This window comes from Chrysemys picta, chromosome 2 (genome assembly GCF_011386835.1).
Source record: "Chrysemys picta bellii isolate R12L10 chromosome 2, ASM1138683v2, whole genome shotgun sequence".
In the NCBI taxonomy this organism is placed as follows: Eukaryota; Metazoa; Chordata; order Testudines; family Emydidae; genus Chrysemys; species Chrysemys picta.
Window position 1 is genome coordinate 185736430 of NC_088792.1, and position 8340 is coordinate 185744769.

The 8340-nt window shown below is 40.3% G+C and overlaps 1 long non-coding RNA gene across 1 annotated transcript in view; it reads left to right on the plus strand.

Moving 5' to 3' along the window:
- The window catches only part of LOC101943969 (uncharacterized), a 47248-nt gene extending 42107 nt beyond the window's left edge, over window positions 1-5141 (plus strand). Inside the window, exon 4 of the long non-coding RNA XR_006176868.2 lies at window positions 1405-5141. This is a non-coding gene — a long non-coding RNA (uncharacterized LOC101943969). The remainder of the gene's footprint in view (window positions 1-1404) is intronic.
- The last annotated feature ends 3199 nt before the right edge of the window (window positions 5142-8340 follow it).

The window sequence follows — 8340 nt, forward strand, 5'->3', positions numbered from 1 at the left end:
ATTTACAGAATGTGTTTACATTTTTGACCATCTATATTGGTCATATATCTTCATATGAATATGAGCTGCCTTAAACATCAGTGAAATATTCTAAGTATGCTGGAAAGAAAAGCAATGAATAATTTAATAAGGAATACCAAAGGGAATGTGCAATCCTTGACAAAGTTTGGAAATTGTTAATCAAAAAATGTGTCCCTGGAGACAGCAAGCACCCTTAATAGTAAAGGTGTTTTATGCATTTGTTATTTCTATGGTGCAATGAAGGAAAATGATTTCTATGGGGAATAGTCTTAAATTCAGTATTGCAGATACAGTTATATCCACCAGTAGTTTTGTAAATGCAATATAGTTAAGATATTCATAGGAATTATGAATAGAAACCTGGGTTTTTCCACAAAGAAACAAGACAATGGGAAGTGCATAACTCTCATAGTTCACCAGGGAAAAGAATACAGTTTATCTACTTTTGAAATTAAACAATACACATACTGTAAGGCATCCTGTGCAATACCGACATTGTATCAAATTCAGAGGTGAAGATAAAATGGCATTAATTAAATATCCTTTCATTTACTCAGAAGACCTTATGCTCAGACACCCTTGGACTTACTAACACTGACTCACTAATGTAAGAGCTTAAAGGAGTATAAGTTACACACCAACGAGGTGGACGAAGTTGTAAGTTAACATAGACTCAGATTCAGTGGACCAAATTCAGAAGTGTGTATGAAGGAGCTTCATAGTAGTAAGCAGGTGTGAATCTAAGCAAATTTAAATTTAAGTTAATTTAAGTCTACGGAACTGGTGAAATGTATACATTGAGGGAGGCCAGACAATGGCATAGTACACCAACTTAGACTCCCTCTAGACTTACTTAGACTCACCCCTAACAACAGCCCCCCTCCTCCCCTGCTAGCTTATCAGCAAACCAAGACCTTGTTCTTTCTAAGAAGGACTAGAAGTAACACTGAAAATACCAAGTAGACTAGGAGCTTGCTTTTACTATCCACTCTTCAGCATAACTAAGTTCAGTCAGGAGGACAAAAAACAACTGGGACTCACACACAGTGCATAAATCTGCCATGAATGCAGGCTTTTGCTTTGAGCGCTGTCTCCTACAGTGGTAGGCTGAGGTTATGCCACTCGCCACTAAAGAATTTCAACTTGTTGTGGTTTTTTAATCCCAAAGTAGCCATGGGATAACCATGCTATTATGAAACCCTAATTGTTTTCCTATCATTTGGATAGGAGGCATATATGATGTTATCCATTGTGACAATGTTATTAATTCACTGCAACAATAAAGCATGACTATCTGTAATGTGCACACTGCACACTGAAATTCATATGCTATATTAGCTAATAATGTGGGATTTTATCTGTCCCTTTTCATTTGTTTTGCAGACAGCTCTTCATGCAAATTTCAGATGTCTCCCTCTCAGTGGCAACTCATTGTATCTCTTTGTATGATGCCAGGGCCTTCACATCATATACAGGATAAGAAACACCGGACCTTATTTTCCCTACTTCCAATATCATTCATTTTTGTAAAATATCTGTAATTATCAGCTAAAACTTTTTTTCATATGTGTAAAATCATAACCATTACAAAACAGAGAACTTTTCTATACCATAGTAGTGGAACAGATTAGAATGGAGTTTGTGTTGTCATATAGATAAGCTAGATAAGTTTATGGAGGGAATGGTTTGATGGGATAACGTGATTTTAGTCAATTGGTCAACAACGTGCCCACGTTGGTAAATAGTATCAATGGTCAATGAGGGTCAGGCTGGAGAATCTTGCCTGCATGCTCGGGGTTCTACTGATCACCATATTTGGGGTCGGGAAGGAATTTTCCTCCAGGGTAGATTGGCAGAGGCCCTGGAGGTTTTTCGCCTTCCTCCGCAGCATGGGGCGGGGGTCGCTAGCTGGAGGATTCTCTGCGACTTGAAGTCTTTAAATCACAGGATTTGGGGACTTCAACAGCAGAGTCAAGGGAAAGAGGGTGGGTCAGCTTTCGTGGCCTGCATCATGCGGGAGGTCAGACTAGATGATCATAATGGTCCCTTCTGACCTTAAAGTCTATGAGTTTATATACACGCATGTGTTTAGAAAAATGCTGGCCTAACCAAAAGCTTTGCTTCATTCTCTTGAGAAACAGCTTTGTCTCGTTCTCCTTCGGTGGGCATGGAAAGCATTCAGGGTTGAGGCACCTGATCTATCGATAATCAGAGAAGTTTACTTTCTAGTGTGAGAAATCTGCCACTTTCCATGGATGCTAAAAAGACTGCCCTTAAAAGAATCAAGACCCCACTTACACGTGTTCCTAATTTGTGAGTTGTCCCATTCACTTCAGCAGGACAACTCCCATGTAAAATCAAGCATTCAAGCAAGCATTTGTAGGATTGAGGATTTAGTTTAACAATCTGAGGCCTCACTGTATGCAAAGCTGGCAAGGCTCCCTTTAGTTTAGGCTGCCTAACAGTTTCCTTTATAAGATCCTGTTTCCATTACTTATAACTTTAACCATTTGTGGTGAAATTTTCCAGCACGGGTGCCTGCTTCAGGCTGAAGTTATTTCTGAAGTTTCAGCAAAAACAGTTGAGCCATTTCTGAGAATGAGATCATGTTGTTTTGCTAATGTTAGAAAATTCTTACAGCCATTTAACTGAGAACCTCCCGTGCCTCCATGCTTTGGAGCAGTGATTTGAAAAGTTGCAGTTATAAGCCTCTGAAAATCACCATTTGCCCATGCTTAGGAGCCTTGTCAGAGTTTGGCAGCAAAATTCTCTAAAGATTCTGTCCACACTGAGTACATTCCTCCACCCCCATAGAGTTCCATGCCCACCCCAGTGAGTGTGCTTTAGGGATCAGAGGCTCAGCAGGATTTTTCTGCAATTGCTACTCCTAGTTGCCAGGGGCTCCTGTGGGCCGACATTGGAACTGAGAGCAGGGAAGCTGTCTCTTCTGTGCTTTCCATCATCCCCTGCTTGTATCCAGGCAGTGAGAAGGCGGAGGAAGGAAGTATCCAGACTTGAATGCAGAGGGGTAAGAAGTAGGCAAGCAAGAGCAGAGAGAAGATCACAGAATCATAGAATATCGGGGTTGGAAGAGACCTCAGGAGGTCATTTAGTCCAATCCCCTGCTCAAGGCAGGAGCAACCCCAACTAAATCATTCCAGCCAGGGCTTTGTCAAGAGAGGCCTTAAAAACCTCTAAGGATGGAGATTCCACCACCCTCCTACTGAAATAGTTTCCCCTAATATCCAACATAGACCTCTCCCACTGCAATTTGAGACCATTGCTCCTTGTTCTGTCATCTGCCACCACTGAGAACAGCCAAGCTCCATCCTCTTTGGAACCCTCCTTCAGGTTGAAGTTGGAGAGGAGAACAGGTTAAGAAAAGGGAAAAGGAGCAGAGGACAGGAGCAGACAGGGACAGAAGTCCTGAGGTAAAAATAGTATGTCATGAAGATGCACAAGAGACCAAATTGAGGTTGCACATGCAACCTTAACTGTCATTTCTTAACTGTCAGTGTTTGACTTTTCAAGCTTAACATTCTTTTAACCTAGTTAGGTTTGTCTTTTGTTTTGTTTTGCTGTATATAATATGTATAGATATCAACTCCAGTTGTTTAAATGCTGTTTCTGAAGGAGATTTCCCAACTCTCAGCTCCAACAACACAGTGAGATGTACTAGCAGCCGCACCTGTAAAGAACTTACAGGGCCTGCAAGTGGATATTCACCCACTAAAGCTTATGCTCCAATACGTCTGTTAGTCTATAAGGTGCCACAGGACTCTTTGTTGCTTTTTACAGATTCAGACTAACACGGCTACCCCTCTGATAGTAGAAGAAAGTGGTTCTTGAACTCAGGGCTCTGGGTAAGAAGCTCCCAAACTGGGGGTGGGGAGTGGGGGTTGTTTTAAATTTTGTTGTTTTTCTGTGACTAAGAGAGAGGCTTTTCCCTGGAATAGGAGAGCTGGCTAGACAGCTGCTCCTGTGTTTTTAGTTTTGAATTCCTTCCCCAGGTTCAGTGTGATCCACTTTTCTTAACCCTCTGATCAGGCTTATAAAGGAAGCAAATGAATAAAATATCCAGAAGCCTGAAAACTACAGTTTCCAAATGGTGTAAAATCCCACCATTCATAGCTGGCTGGTGTGTACAAAGCAGGGGAACACATAGTACACCTGCAGGAGGCAAAGACTCACCTCCTAATAGTCCAATATGCTCACTGATCGTGGGTGCCACATCTGGAACAGATTTATGTGTCTTGAGCTGGACATCCAAAATTAGTGCCCACTTCTGAATGTTTTGGACAAAGTGTATCTTGCTGTTAGAACAATTCTTTTCTCTTTGAAGTCACTACAAAGCACGTAGGGGATTATGGGAATGAAAATATACAGGACGCTGTAATAATGTGTGGCTGTTATCTAACTGCTTACAGCCAGCCAATATGGAATAAAACCTAGAATTTTTCATTTCCAAGCCTGAGAAGTCTTTGAGCATGCATAATTCCCTGAGTGTCAACAGGAACTGGATAGCGCTTTGTGCAGCAGCTCTCAAGAGACTCATCCACCTTCCAGTGAAGTCAATGAAAAAAATACCATTGAGTTCAATGAGAGTTGACTAGGACCTCAAGCCTTTTGACTCTATAAACATAGATTTCTATAAATTGATCAGAAGAAGCACTTCAGCCAGCTTAGGCACTAGTGAGAATGGTTAAACACTAAAGCAGACAGTAGATGTAGTCTTTCCAACATCCACGTACATACAAGCCATTACATCTGTGTGTACCAGCCATTCTTATTAGCAGAATCTCTGTTATCTCTTCAGATTTTCTGATAAAATATGGAAAGTTCCAACAAAGAGCAAATGTATGTGGCTACATTATTATAAACTTCCAAAAGCAGGTGTTTACAAGGGAATTACTGACACAACCTCTGCTATCAGGGTACATATCTCCACCTGCAAATAGTAAATGCCATTGTGCACTCCAGAACTAAGGTAAAGAATATTAATAGTTTTACACCTGCACTATCATGAAAAAAACTGTATGTTGAGCTATATTCTACAGCAGGGATGAGCAACTTTTGGCATGCAGCCCGGCAGGGTAAGCCCCCTGGCGGGCCGGGCCGGTTTGTTTACCTGCCGCGTCCGCAGGTTTGGCCGATCGCAGCTCTCACTGGCCGCAGTTCGCCGCTCCAGGCCAATGGGGGCTGCGGGAAGTGGCGGCCAGCACATCCCTCAGCCTGCGCCGCTTCCCGCAGCCTCCATTGGCCTTGGATGGCAAACTGCGGCCAGTGGGAGCCGCGATCGGCCGAACCTGTGGACATGGCAGGTAAACAAACTGGTCCGGCTCACCCTGGTGGGCCACATGCCAAAGGTTGCCGATCCCTGTTCTACAGCATAAACTCCAGTAAGATTTATTTTACCCTTTCTATATAGCTTATGCAAAACAGCTCATTTTAACTGTACAATGACAAAAGTCTAGAAGTGGAAGTATTTTAATTCCAGTTTATGCTGCTATTTATCATTACAATGGTATCTGCTACTGTTACCATTCACTAATTGTGCTACAATTTCTATTGAAAGGGTTTCACTTCTCTTTTCCCAGGATAGTACTCAAGTTATCGGAGAGCTAAAACATGGCACACATGACAGGCCATTTGGCTATGTTTTAACATACCTTCCCTGGTTTCAGAGAGATTTTTACATTCCCATAAGTGATTTTGTTCTTTCTAATGAGGTCACTATTGGACCACTGTTATGGGAAATGAGATGCCTCTTCAACACAGGGCTACTGTTGCTCGGGTCCAGCCCTTCCATCCACCACCATCTCCTCACTAGAGTATTCTGTGTGATATGATCAGTGGTCAGTGATTTGTTTAGGAAACTGGGTGAAGTGGAGAGGAAGCCAAAAAGGTCTAGACTATGACATAAATAAGTATCACAATACTCTGAATAAATTTATACTGTGACCCAACTTAAAAATAACTACATGGGAGGAAAAATGCATGCATGCTCTTTCTGTATCCCCTTGGACCACTGGAAACTGTTCCATTCACTCCTTAACATTTACTACAGCCAGGTAAATAATTCTTAGCAGATAATTTCCTCTATTCTTTTAAACTGCTTTCAGAATATTCATGAGTAGATCCGCATGTTCTTGATTTTTGTAGTTAAAGTTCACTAGACAATTTTATTATTGTTTGTTTAGATTTTTTTACTCTCTGGGCCCCGACCTTTTAGTTTCCAGTATGAAGAAAAATGAAGCTCAAAATGTTGAAATGTGATGGGGGTAGGGGGCTGGGGGAGAGACTGTTAATTATTAAAATGTGTTCTTGCTAAGCAATCTGAAATCCCCAAACTACACATGCATAAACCCATAATAAATATGTACCCCCAAAAGAGAGAATGAAAAAGCTTTCCAAAAATAACCACACAGCTTTCTTGGAGTGTCAAATCTCTGATCAGTTTTAACCTAGAATATCCCCTGCACCAAGGTTTTCTGATAGGGTGAAATTCACCCCTGTGTACAGGGCCCACAGAAGGGCTATTCTTAAAGGAGTTCATGATGTGTACTGTACCTAGCACAGTTAAATGGCTGTAAGAATTTTCTAACATTAGGTAGGGGGAAGTATCTGGGCTCTCTTTTTCCCTCTTGTGCAACCACACAGGAGCCATGTTAGTTTATAGATACATAATGTGTGTGTGTAGTTTTTTTCAGTTGAAATAAGGAAACAAACAAAGATTCATGAGTGCAGATGTAAAGAAGCAGCATGGTTGCAAAACCAAGGCACAGCCATTACTTCAGTGCAGTTATTTTTAGTGTGGCTATGTATTAATGGGTACCAGGATCCTGAACAGCAGCAGCTATAGAGCTTGTGTTCTCATGGCTATTGGTTAATTGTTTACTATAAATCAGCTTCAGCTTATTTAGTCTTTGCTTTTGTGTGTGTGTGTGTGTGTGTGTGCGTGTGTGTATAAATCAAAATGATGTTTAACAGTGTGTGCTGGAATGGTCTGTGTTCACAAAGTTCCAAACCAGATTGCAAGTTATCCATGTGCTGTGCCTTTTCTTAAACCAGATTTACTGCCAAAACATGAGCAGCATGTGACAATGATATTTAGTTTGTTTGTTTATTTTTCATAGAGCTTGGATTATTGCTTGCTTCTATTTGGTTGTGGGCCTCCTGCTAAAAGATTTATTAGAACTTACTGAGTTGGTCAACACTTCCCCACCCATCTGCCCCCTCCTCATTCTGTACTATGGATATTTTTTTTTGCTTGATTATTTTTGTCCATTGATAGCTGATTCCTCTAATAAATAATACCGAATAACCAAAAACATTAGAATTACAAGTATATTTTACAAAATCTAACAAGGAATCACTACATATCTATCATTTGCTGTCTTTTAGGTTCCCTTAAGCAAACATTGGAGATAGCTAGATATTTTGTTTCTGCTCATCCTAATATATGAATACAGATGCATCTGTCTGTGTCTTTGATTTTTGAGGTGGTCATTGTGGATGGTTTATTTTCTCAGCAATAATTAGTAATAACTGAAATAGTCTGATAAAAAAAGAAGGGAATAAATTAGCTATAACTGTATTCACATGCAAGGGCACAGATTTTTGTTTTTGTTTTATTTAAATGCTCACATCCTTGGCACTTTATATTATCTGCAAAAACCAAAAAAACAAGTGAGTGAAAAATGAGCAAGTCATGGATTTTCAGTGCTCTAATGACTTATACTAATGTATTCCTTCATCTAAATACAGATTTCTATTTAAAATTCAGTATGCAGGAGTATTATGAATTCCAGTTTAATAGATTCCAAATAATTGCCCTTTAGAAATGATGAATAGCTGTTTAAAGCCACTGATAAGAATACACTATTCCTCTCCTAACAATGGGCCTTCCACATGAACTGTGTCATATATGCCTGAAATTAGTTTATTAATTTTTTTTATTGGTATGCAAAACATAGGCTGATGGCAGATGCCAAATAACCCTTCACTCCGAACCCCACACTTCCAAAAAAAGCTCTGTTACTGTTTTTGTGGGGGACAAAAAAAAGAGGGAGAAGAAGATAGATTTTTTTATACTGAAGCCAGGCCACTGAAATGCAGATGATGCCAGTGTCTCTTGTACTTGGTTTTCTTAGATTTTCCGTCTTAAAAAGAGGAGGATCTAAGGTTGAATTGGATTTTGCAAAATTCCACATTCAAGAAGCTTTCTGAAGGCTGTTTGTGCTGTCTACAAATGCCTTTTAAAAGAACCCATTCCAGACATGTTCTTTCATTTAAAAGATGAGCATCCAGAACTACTGA